The sequence below is a fragment of the Micromys minutus genome (assembly GCF_963924665.1).
Source record: "Micromys minutus genome assembly, chromosome: X".
In the NCBI taxonomy this organism is placed as follows: domain Eukaryota; kingdom Metazoa; phylum Chordata; class Mammalia; order Rodentia; family Muridae; genus Micromys; species Micromys minutus.
The window spans coordinates 112739144-112751762 of NC_137970.1; the positions used below are offsets into that span (position 1 = coordinate 112739144).

Consider the following 12619-nt stretch of genomic DNA (forward strand, 5'->3'; position numbering starts at 1 on the left):
GATGCCATGTCCTGCCCAAAAAAATTGGGTAAAGAGACCATGAAATAAAAAGTCTTTGAAAATACGAGCCTAAATAATTCCTTTTAAGTTGTTCTATCTGGACCTGGACCAGCAGTTCCTAAAGTTTTAAAGACTGGTGAGTAGGAGATCTGGGCAGCCAGGGAGCAGAGAGATCTCTGAGGAGTGCGCACGGAAAGCACGCCCCCACCATGACTGATCCAGGGACCAAAAACACAGCATTGGAACATCTGTTTCTACCCGGCAAAATTGGGGCGCAGAAGAGGGCTCGGCCCATCTGCCACCTGAACCACTGGAGATCCAGGGACACATACCAGATACAAGGGAAAGGCAAGAACATATTACTAACAACGAGATGGCAAGAGGAAAGCGAAAGAGTATATCCCAAGGAAATGAAGAAAACCTGGCAACACCAGAACCCAGCTCTCCCATAACAGCAAACATTGGAATGCCAAACACTCCAGAAAAAGAAGACTCAGACCTGAAATCATACCTCAAGACGCTGATAAAGATACTTAAACAAGAACAGGAGGAAAAGCAAAAAGAATCAGAAGCTTTAAAAGGGGAAACAAGAAAAACACTCAAAGAACTCAAAGAACTAAAGGAAAACACAATCAAAGAGATGAAGGAATGGAAGAGGGAATTTAAAACAGAAATTGACACAATAAAGAAAACACTAAAAGAGATAACCCTAGAGATAGAACACCTAAAAAAGAAATCAGGAGTCACAGAAGCAAGCATTTCCAATAGACTACAAGAGATGGAAGAGAGAATCTCAGGGGCAGAAAACAACATTGTAAACATAGACAAAACAGCCAGAGAAGATGCAAAAAAAAAAAAAAAAAAAAAAAAGCTCATAACCCAAAATGTCCAGGAGATCCAGGACACAATGAGAAGACCAAACCTAAGGATAATAGGATTAGAAGAGGGAGAAAAGTATCAACTAAGAGGCACAGTAAATATCTTCAAAAAAATCATAGAATAAAACTTCCCTACCCATAAGAATGAGATGACCACGAGCATAAAAGAAGCCTTCAGAACGCCAAATAGGTTGGACCAGAAAAGAAATACCTCCCAACAGATAATAGTCAAAACACCAAGTGCCCAAAGCAAAGAAAGAATACTAAAAGCAGTAAGGAAAAAAAGGTCAGGTAACATATAAAGGCAGACCAATAAGAATCACACCCGATTTCTCAACAGAGACTATGAAAGCTAGAAGAGCCTGGACAGACATCATGAAGACCCTGAGAGAGCACAAGTGCCAGCCCAAGCAGTTATACCCAGCAAAATCATCAATCACCATAGATGGAGAGATGAAGATATTTCAAGACAAATCTAAATTTACACAATATCTGACCACAAACCCAGCAGTACAACGAATTATAGGTGGAAAACCCAATACAATGAGGGGAACTACAACCTAGTAAAAACAAGAAAACTCCTAAGCAAGAAAACCAAAAGAAGAAAAAGACACAGACACAGCCCAACCTACAAAAGCAATAATAGCAGGAAACAGAAACAACTATTCCTTGATATCTATTAACATAAATGGACTTAACTCCCCAATAAAGAGACATAGGCAATCAGACTGGAAAAGTAAACAAAATCCAGCCTTTTGCTGCATACAGGAAACTCATCTCAGAGACAAAGACAGACACTATCTCAGAGTAAAAGTGTGGGAAAAAAACTTCCAAGCAAACAGCCCCAAGGAGCAAGCTGGAGTGGCTATTCTAATATCCAATAAAGTAAATTTCCAACCAAAAGTTATCAAAAAAGATAAGGAAGGACACTTTTTACTCATTACTGGGGAAATCTGTCAGAGGAACTCTCAATCCTTAACATATATGCTCCAAATAAAAAAGCACCCACATTCATAAAAGAAACCCTACTAAAGCTCAAAAAATACATTTCACCCCACACAATAATAGTGGGAGACTTTAATACACCACTCTCTCCAATGGACAGATCATGGAAACAGAAACTGAACAAGGACTCTGTAAAACTAGCAGAGACTTTGAACCAACTAGAATTAATAGATATCTACAGAACATATCATCCTAAAGTAAAAGAATACACATTCTTCTCAGCACCCCATGGCACCTTCTCGAAAATTGACCACATAATTGGACACAGAACGAGCCTCAATCGATATAAGAAGATAGAAATACTCCCATGCATCCTCTCATATCACCATGGTCTAAGGCTGGTCTTTAACAACGCAAAAAACAACAAAATGCCCACATACAAATGGAAACTAGACAGCGCTCTGTTGAACGATAGCAGGGTCAAAGAAGAAATAAAGAAAGAAATTAAGGATTTTCTAGAATTCAATGAAAACGAAAACACAACATAACCAAACCTATGGGATGCAATGAAAGCAGTATTGAGAGGAAAACTCATGGCCCTAAGTGCTTCCAAAAAGAAACTGGAGAGAGCCTACATCAGCAACCTGACAGCACAGCTAAAAAGCCCTAGAACAAAAGGAAGCAAATATACACAAAAAGAGTAGACGGCAAGAAATAATCAAAATTAGGGCAGAAATAGACCAAATAGAAACAAAAAGACCCATTGAAAAAATCAACAAAACCAAAAGTTGGTTCTTTGAGAAAATCAACAAGATTGATAAACCCCTAGCCAGACTAACTAGAGGGCAAAGTGAGAGTATCCAAATTAACAAAATCAGAAAGGAAAGTGGGGACATAACAACTGAAACTGAGGAAATTCAAGAAATCATCAGATCCTACTACAAAAACTCATACTCCACAAAATTGGAAAATCTGGAGGAAATGGACGAATTCCTAGACAGATACAAGATCCCAAAGTTAAACCAGGACCAAGTAAACCATCTAAATAACCCTATAACACCTAAAGAAATAGAAGAAGTCATCAAAAGCCTCCCAACCAAAAAAAGCCCAGGTCCAGACGGGTTCAGTGCAGAATTTTATCAGACATTTATTGGGGATATAACACCAACACTCTCCAAAGTATTCCAAAAGATAGAGTCAGATGGAATACTGCCTAACTCATTTTTTGAGGCTACAATAATCATCATTCCTAAACCACACAAAGACCCTACAAGGAAAGAGAACTTCAGACCAATCTCACTTATGAACATTGATGCAAAAATACTCAACAAAATCCTTGCAAACCGAATCCAAGATCACATCAAAATGATCATTCACCATGACCAAGTAGGCTTCATCCCTGGGATGCAGGGATGGTTTAATATAAGGAAATCCATCAATGTAATCCACCATATAAACAAACTCAAAGAACAAAATCACATGGTCATCTCACTAGATGCTGAGAAAGCATTTGACAAAATACAACACCCCTTCATGTTAAAAGTCACGGAAAGCACAGGAATCCAAGGTCCATACTTAAACATAATAAAAGCAATATACAGCAAACCAACAGCCAACATCAAACTTAATGGCGGGAAACTTGAAGCAATCCCACTAAAATCAGAGACTCGACAAGGCTGCCCACTCTCCCCCTACCTATTCAACATAGTACTGGAAGTCCTGGCTGGAGCAATTAGAGAGCAAAAGGAGATCAAGGGGATACAAATCGGAAAGGAAGAAGTAAAAACATCACTCTTTGCACATGACATGATAGTGTACTTGAGTGACCCCAAAAATTCCACCAGAGAACTCCTACAGCTGATAAACAAGTTCAGCAAAGTGGCTGGATACAAAATTAACTCAAACAAATCAGTAGCCTTCCTATACTCAAAGGACAAACATGTGGAGAAAGAAATTAGGGAAAAGATACCCTTCACAATAGTCACAAAAACTATGAAATACCTTGGTGTGAGTCTAACTAAGCAAGTGAAGGACCTGTATGACAAGAACTTCAAACCTCTAAAGAAGGAAATTGATGAAGATCTCAGAAAATGGAAAGATCTCCCATGGTCATGGATTGGAAGGATCAACATTTTAAAAATGGCCATCCTACCAAAAGCAATCTACAGATTCAATGCAATCCCCATCAAAATTCCAACCCAGTTCTTCATTGAGTTGGAAAGATCAATGTGCAATTTCATATGGAATAACAAAAGACCCAGAATAGCGAAATCCATCCTCAACAATAAGAAAACATCTGTGGGAATCACTATCCCTGACCTCAAGCTATATTACAAGGCAATTGTGCTGAAAACTGCATGGTACTGGTACAGAAATAGGCACTTGGATCAATGGAATAGAATAGAAGATCCAGAAATGTGTCCTCCCATATATGGTCACCTGATTTTTGACAATGGAAAAAGGACAGCCTATTCAACAAATGGTGCTGGTCCAACTGGCACTCAGCATGCAAAAGAATGAAAATAGACCCTTTCTTATCTCCTTGTACAAAGCTCAAGTGCAAGTGGATCAAAGATCTCCACATTAAACCAGATACACTGAAACTATTATATGAGAAATTAGGGAAAACCTTAGAACTCATAGGCAGAGGAGAAAATTTTCTGAACTATACACCAATGGCTCAAGCTCTAAGGTCAAAGATTAATAAATGGGACTTAATGAGATTGCAAAGTTTCTGTAAGGCTAAGAACATTGTCAAGAAAACAAATGGCAGCCAACAGAATGGAAAAGATCTTTACCAACTCCACATCAGATAAAGGCCTAATATCCAAGGTATACAAAGAACTCAAAAAGCTAGATACCAGAGAATCAAACAACCCTATTAAAAAATGGGGTACAGAGCTAAACAAACCATTCTCAATTGAGGAATATCGAATGGCTGAGAAACATCTGAGGAACTGCTCAACATTCTTAGCCATCAGGGAAATGCAAATCAAAACAACCCTGAGATTCCACCTCACACCAGTCAGATTGGCCAAGATCCAAAACTCAGATGACAGCAGATTCTGGTGAGGTTGTGGAGAAAGAAGAACACTTCTCCAGTGTTGGTGTGGTTGTAAACTGATGCAACCACTCTGGAAATCAGTCTGTCGATACCTCAGAAAATTGGACATAGTACTACCTGAAGATCCAGCTATTCTACCTATGGGCATATACCCCCGAGACACTTTAATATACAGTAAAGATACATGCACCACAATGTTCATAGCAGCTCTATTTATAATAGCCAGAAGCTAGAAAGAACCCAGATGTCCTTCAGTAGATGAATGGATACAAAAATTGTGGTACATTTACACAATGGAGTACTACTCCGCCACCAGAAACAATGACTTAACCAAATTCTTAAGAAAATGGCTGCATCTAGAGAATATCATCCTGAGTGAGATAACCCAGTCACAAAAGAACAGACATAATATGCAGTCACTGATAGTGGGATGCTAACCCCAGAGGCTTGCACTTCCCCAGAAACAACTCACAGACAGTGTGAAGTCCAAGAAAAAAACAAAACAAAACAACAAAAAAATCATGCTCAATCCTTACACACCAAGAACACATTGACAAAATCTGGCTTACACCCTGTATTACATATACTTTTTGCTCACTGTAAAAAAAAAAAAAGAAAAGAAAAGAAAAGAAAGAAAGTAAAAAAAAGCCAAGCACTGAAAAAAAAATGTATTGATTGATATTTTTTACAACATTCTTTTCTTTCTGTTAAACTCTCTAAAATGTTTTTCTAAAGTCTTGGACAACCAGGGGACTCTTGCCTGCAAATTTTTCACTGCCTTATTTACCATGTGGAGTTTGTTTAAATTCTGTGTATTAGAACACTGTGCTTCTCCTTTAGATGTTTTGTGTGCTATTGTTTTTTCTAGGAAGCCCCTTTTTGGTTTTTATTGTTTCTATGTGCCCTTTTACCAATAAAAGACGGTCTATGAAAAAAAAAAAAGTTGTTCTATCCGGTGTTTGGGTTATAGTATATAAGAAAGTAACCAATATAGCCACCAAAGTAACCTAGACATTTATGTACAAAAAAATCTTTCATTTGGAATCCTCTTTTGTTTAAAATGTCTTTTCTTTAACTGCACTGATTCTCAGCTTACACAGTGAGTTAGATTGTGTGAATAATAGGACTTGAAACAACATGTCCTGAAGGCAATGTTAATTCATACTTTAGTCCTAACAGAGTTTGTTCCAGAATACTTGCCAATCTTCGCTATATGTCATTCCTGTTTTATAGTTTTTTGCTTGTTTTCTTGTGTGCTTTTTTCATTAGAATATATGCTCCTTAATGACAGGCACTGACATATTGCATGGATCCTGTTAAGACTTTAATAAATACCTATTGAAATAATAAAATTCGAAGGAAGTGATGAAAGGAAGAAAGAAAGGAAACAAGGAAGAAAGAAAGAAAGAAAGAAAGAAAAAGAAAGAGAGAGAAAGAAATAAGTAAAGAAAGAAAGAAAAAGAAAGAGACAGGGTATAAATACAAGCAAGCTTAAGGATTTTTAAAAACAGAATTATTATTACAGTAGGACATAGGAGTTTCTACCCATTTTTACCATCTGATAAACAGTGCTGAAGAGCATATGTTTTAGCCAACTATTTTTAATAAGCAATTTCATTTAATAATTATTACTGTGTGTGCTCATGTGTCACACTGCAGATCAAAGGACAACTTTCAGGAAGTTATCTCCTTCTATTATGGCGGCAGTTCTCAGCCTATGGGTTGTGACCCCTTTGTCAGAAGTCAAAAGACCCTTTCACAGGGGTCTCCCTAAGAACATTGTAAGATGCACACACACACACATACACACACACACACACACACACACACACACACATAATGTATATATAACATATAACACACACATGCATATATACATATCATATGTAAAACAATTCATAACAATAGGAAAGTTACAGTTATGAAGTAGCAACAAAAATAACTTTATGATTGGAGGTCACCATTACATGGGGAACACTATTCAAGGGTTGCAACATTAGGAAGGGTGAGGACCAGTGACCTATGGATTCTTGGCATTGAACTTGTGTAGCAGGCACTTCTTCCACAACTAAGTTTTTGCAGACATTTTTCCTGTACAACGATTGAAAAAGTTAATCATCAAGTCAGCTAACATTTTGAAACTTTCCCCAAATTTCCTCAATGTCTGGCCTTTCTTTTACTCCGAGTGTAGTTGCCTGATGGAATGTATAACTGAGTGAAAGGAAAGATTAGAACCGTGGCCATTCTTGGAAGTCTCAAGAAGCATGTGTGGGCATGAAGGGGCGACATTCTAATCTAATACAACCCCTCTATCAAATTCGAAGTCTATATTGCACCTGTCTTGGGGAGAGTGCTGTGAACTTGAATGATTACTCTTTGGGAAAGCAACTTGTTAAACAGTCTAGGCTACAGGATGCACTAGCTATAGCAGTTTGGATCCAGGTTGAATGGAAACTTTGTTTATTAAAAGTAGGGAATGAAGGAAAGGAAAAAGAAAAGCATTGTGGTGGACATCAAACCTCAATAGTGTTTAGACTGCAATCATATACACTTCATGAGGAGGCAACCACCCAAAGCTACTGCTCTCCGCCAGCATCTAGGATTTGTGAAAAGATTCCACCCTGAGTAGCAAAAGAGGCAAAGAAGAGAGATCATAGGGAAGCCTGGGGAAGGAGATCTAGGAAGCCTTCATGTTCAAGGTAACCTTATGTCCTTTCACCTTCAAAAAACTTCAAGCAAGTAGCCACTGCTGGCCTCCCTACAAATGACACATGAACAGTAATTCAACCCTCTAAGAGTGATCAAGTTGGAGTATAAATGTATACGAGGTGGTCATTTGCTTTGATTTTTTTTTTATATTTGAGTAAAGGATAACCATGTAATAAACTACTAAGCTTACAGAACTATAACTGGGGTGAATCATACCACACTTAGAGTTTGTTCCAGTTGTAGTCTTCATTCCCCTTTGAAGCAAGGGAATACAGACTCTGCAAGAGGACCAGGAGTGGTGGGCTATGAGGTTTTGCTTTAATTTGGAGATATTGCAGACATATCTGCATATGATTTGACCATAAATACAGAATACACCATAAGGTCAGTGTTCCTCTATGAGAGCCATTTGAAATTTCACTTGTGAGGCAAAGGCTTCCCCTTGATATCAGAACTAATGTTTTTCCTAACAGAAAAGCAAAAATAAAAGTCAATAGGAAAAAAAATGAACACATGAGAGAGGTGAGGTCGTATGGGGAAAGTGCTTTGTCCTCCCAGCAAGATGAGTTTAACAGTGAGAGGGTTGAGAATTGATGATAGAAATGGGTTTGCAGTTGGAACAATAGACCCCAGATCCCTCAAAAACCATGGTTGTCTGGAAGGTTGAAGTGAAAATGCAGGAGGGCATATAGCAAAGGCGATAAAATCATAGTGGAACGGCTCTTGGCTCACAAACATAAAAAATTGGCAGCATGGGACAAGGGGAGTGTGCCAGCTTCGTATAGCAACTACTGAGCAAATGTTGTAAAATATTGCTTGCTGTGAATTAAACTTCCCAATATAGTTTTGTGCCAATAATGTTCAACAAGATATGGTGCATGTGCAAAAAGCACTACTTGATTTAATATCATCAACACATAGTATGCAAAGAACAAATCTAATTCATACTGTGGATATTTTGTGGCAGCCAAAGCCAGCTGAAGGACATGTGGGTGGTACTGTCCACAGGGTTCAGGAGCATATGTGGGGGTGGTATGAACACAAAACTTAGAGGTCAGATATCTTTCTAAGGTTTTTTAGTAAAATGTTCCAATAACAGTACAGTGTTAGAAGTACTAACAAGTTCACCCAGAGGCTAGGAAGTTGGATCAGATTTAAGAGTTTTAATTCTTCTTGCTGAGAACCTGAATTCAGTTCTGAGCGCCCATAGGGCAGCTCATAGCCTTCTGTAACTCTAGTTACAGATGATCTGACATCCTTTTCTGGATGCTGTGGGTACTGAATGAACACAGTGCGCCTACACTTACATAATTACAGGCAAAAACACTCATACACACACAACACAAACAACTATGTTTTTAAAGAGCTCCATTCAGAGGTCCACTCAGGTGCTCTGGTGGGTTAATTCAACCTAGATTTTACAGGGTGGGGAAGGTATGAAAGCATCTGTGACTTTGAGTTGAATGAAACCCTTTCTAATGAAGCAGTAATATAAGCCAGTGTGTGAAGAATTAACTTGGATAGTCACTGGGAGGCCTGTGAGATGGTGTCCATTCACGATGGAGCAGTCACAAAAAATATTGTAGCTTCTTATAGCGCACGAGGAAATGTCACCTCTAATAAGGCTACAGGAATAGATGAATATATTTTTCTCCTACTTTGCCTTTGAAGAGAATTATTATGTTGTAGGGGGAGCTGATTGGTCTTTGCTAACTGGAAGAGAAACACTTTGGATGCTCACGAGGTAGTATGTCTTGCCAACAGAGGCACCCACATAGTTGCTATCTCCCCTGGCAGTTGCTTTCAGTAGCAAGGAAAACTTTAGTTATGTCATGGATTTTAAACACACAGTCACAGAGCCACTGTGCTGGTAGAATACAGTGTAATGATTCATAGCATTTTTCTTTTATGTATATACTCACAAGAAAGCAGCCACGCTAAATCATTGACTGTTGAATTCACAATCTAGGTCCCATTAGTGGAATGCTGGTGATCAGGAAAACTACCCAATAAAGACTTCTTGGAATGCAGGAGCATCAACTTTACCATGCTCGATCTAAGCCTAGATGTTGGCTCCTCGTTGAGTATCTCAGGTAGGGTGGGGAGGCCTCAGGCTCAAGGTTAAGAGATTTTCAGAAAGTGTTTTCATGTGCACATTAGGATTGCAAAGGTCTGGATCATTAGTGCCATTTTGTTTGTCCAATTCACAGGAACATCTGTGTGGTTCCTGTGGTGAAGCTAGTGCTGGACACTGAAGCTCTGACTTGTGTGGTGAAAGACAGATTCCTAAAAATACCAAATGGTTCATAGAAACCCTTCTATTCTCTCTGAGCCCACGACGCATGTCACTTAATCTTCCTATCTTCTTCCCCCACTGATGACCTGGTTACCCTCCTATGGTGTTTGGAATCTCTGAAGAGAAATTTTCAGAATGTTGTAAACAGACAGGCTTTTATATAGTATAAGTTTGAACTCAATTGAAATTCATGAAACTACTCATTGCTAATAAGAAGCGTGGAAAGAGAGGCATATTCCAATGGGCCTGACCACAATAAAGGTATCTTTTTGCTCAGTTCCTTACAATATCAGAAACAAGATTCCTTTGAAGATTGTCAATTCCTACCTGCCTTGCTTTCTTCTGAATCTCTGGGGTCATTCAGAATACAAACATTTTGGGGCCAAAAATCATCAGCAGAAGTAGTCCAGCAGAAGATTGTCTGATATCTTTCCATCAGCTTCCTGTCTTCCTACGTGTCCTGCTTCATGGAAAGGAGTTGACAAGACCTATTTAAGATGCCTCTCTTGACACTGCCACAGGAGGCAGAAGATACTTAGTGGGCAGTAGGAAGGGCCCTCAAATAGCTGACAGGAAGGAAGCAGAGACACTAGATTCCATCTTCTCTAAAGAATAGGAAAAGGGAATGTGAGTCCTCCTGGCTTCTTCCATCTGTTTTGTACCCCTCATAAATCTGTCCAGAAGTGTCAGTAAGAAAACAGAAAAAAAAACCCAGGACAGTGAGATAGCTCAGTGGGGAAAGTCACTTGCTGGCTGAACCTGACAACCTGAGCATGGCAATGCAACAAAATAAAGAGCCAGGCATAGTGCTCTGCATGGAGCCCCATCACTCAAAAGGCTAGGGAGGAGAAGCAAGAGGACAGTCTTGGCTAAGTGATGAGATGCTCTCTCTTAAAATTACACACACACACACACACACACACACACACACACACACACACACACACACACATACACACAACCGGCACCATGGCGGTCGGGGGAAAAACAAGTGCCTGACGAAAGGTGGCAAGAAGGGAGCTAAGCTAAGTGGTTGGTCAGAAAGACTGGTACGATGTGAAAGCTCCAGCAATGTTCAATATTAGGAACATTGGAAAAACACTAGTCACAAGGACTCAAGGAATCAACATTGCATCTGATGGCCTCAAGGGTCCTGTGTTTGAAGTGAACCTTGCCAATCTACAGAATGACGAAGTTGCATTTACAAAATTCAAGCTAATTACAGAGAATGTTCAGGGCAAAAACTATCTGACTAACTTCCATGGCATGGATCCTTACCCGGGACAAAATGTGTTCCATGGTCAAAAAGTGGCAGACCATGACTGAAGCTCATGTTCATGTCAAGACAACTGATGGGTATTTGCTTCAACTTTTCTTGCTGGTTTCACTAAAAAACACAACAACCAGATAAGAAAGATATCCTATGCGCAGCACCAGCAGGTCCGCCAGATTCAGAAGAAGATGATAGAAATCATTACCCAAGAAATGCAAACAAATGATTTAAAGGAAGTAGTTAATAAACTGATTCCAGACAGTGTTGGGAAAGACATAGAAACAGCTTGCCAGTCCATTTATCCTCTTCAGCATGTCTTTGTTAGAGAAGTAAAAATATTGAAGAAAGCCATTTGAATTGGGAAAACCCATGGAGCTCCATGGTGAAGGTGATGAAACCAATGCTAGAGTTGAATGAGCTGATGGATATGAACCACTGGTCCAAGAATTGGTTTAAAATTCAGATTTTTAATAGTGACAAATAACAAGTCCTATTTGTGAAAAAAAATCACAAACGCACACACGCACGTGCACACACAAACACAGACGCATGGGCACACATGCTCAAGCCTACACAGACAGATGCATGTATGCACACATATAATACATATATGCATGCATATAATGTGTATATCTGTATGTTAAATATAGTTATATCTAGGTATTCTAATCCCAGCATCAGACACCCCTAATATAATCCTTTCTGCCCCAGCCTAGCACTTCGTATCTGAAGCACTCATTATCTGGTGTGGTGTTTTGTTTTCCTGTCTATTCCCTAGCTAGACTCTACCCTTAGGGACAGAAACCTTATTTAATTAATATCTATGTCCTCATCACATAACACAGTGACATGAAGAGAATAACAATTCATTAAATGTCCCTAATGAGTGGTTGGATGAATTGAATGAAATAAAATATTATTTTCTCCACTTAGTATCAGGAGCTCGGAGTAGGTAAGTGAGATTTTCCTGTACAGGATCCTACCACAAAACGTCATCCATGTTTAGTTGAATTTAGTAGGCATGGGAGGATTTAACTGTGTATGGGGGTGGTTTTAGGGATAGTGGGAGGGTGGCACTGATCAAGTGTAAAGTGCACCCACTTATAAAAGCATTTGAGATATAAAATAACAAACAGCAACAGAGAAAGATGGTGGGAGTATGAGCCAGTTCATAATGGTTCAGAGAAAGGGAGGGGCACAGAGGAAATCACGGTCGAAGTAGAGAAGCTGCTACCAGGAGAGGTGTTTGCAAATGCAAGGCCAGAAACATTGGCAACACAACTGTCCAGTGCCCCATTCTTTGGTGCAGTCAGAGAGGCCAGAGTGCAGAGGAGTGACTACTGAGCTAACAGAATATTTTAAGTAGAGAATTATGATAATTCCGTGGATAGAATTAATTGCATAAAAGCCCGATGACCTGTGTTCCCTGGATTCCTGGATTTAGCACACACATA

The 12619-nt window shown here is 39.2% G+C and overlaps 1 pseudogene across 1 annotated transcript; it reads left to right on the forward strand.

The window, feature by feature from the left end:
• Positions 1-10878: 10878 nt before the first annotated feature.
• LOC308414709 (small ribosomal subunit protein eS1-like) lies at positions 10879-11621 on the forward strand (annotated as a pseudogene). The gene has a single exon. The product of its transcript is annotated as a small ribosomal subunit protein eS1-like (transcript).
• The last annotated feature ends 998 nt before the right edge of the window (positions 11622-12619 follow it).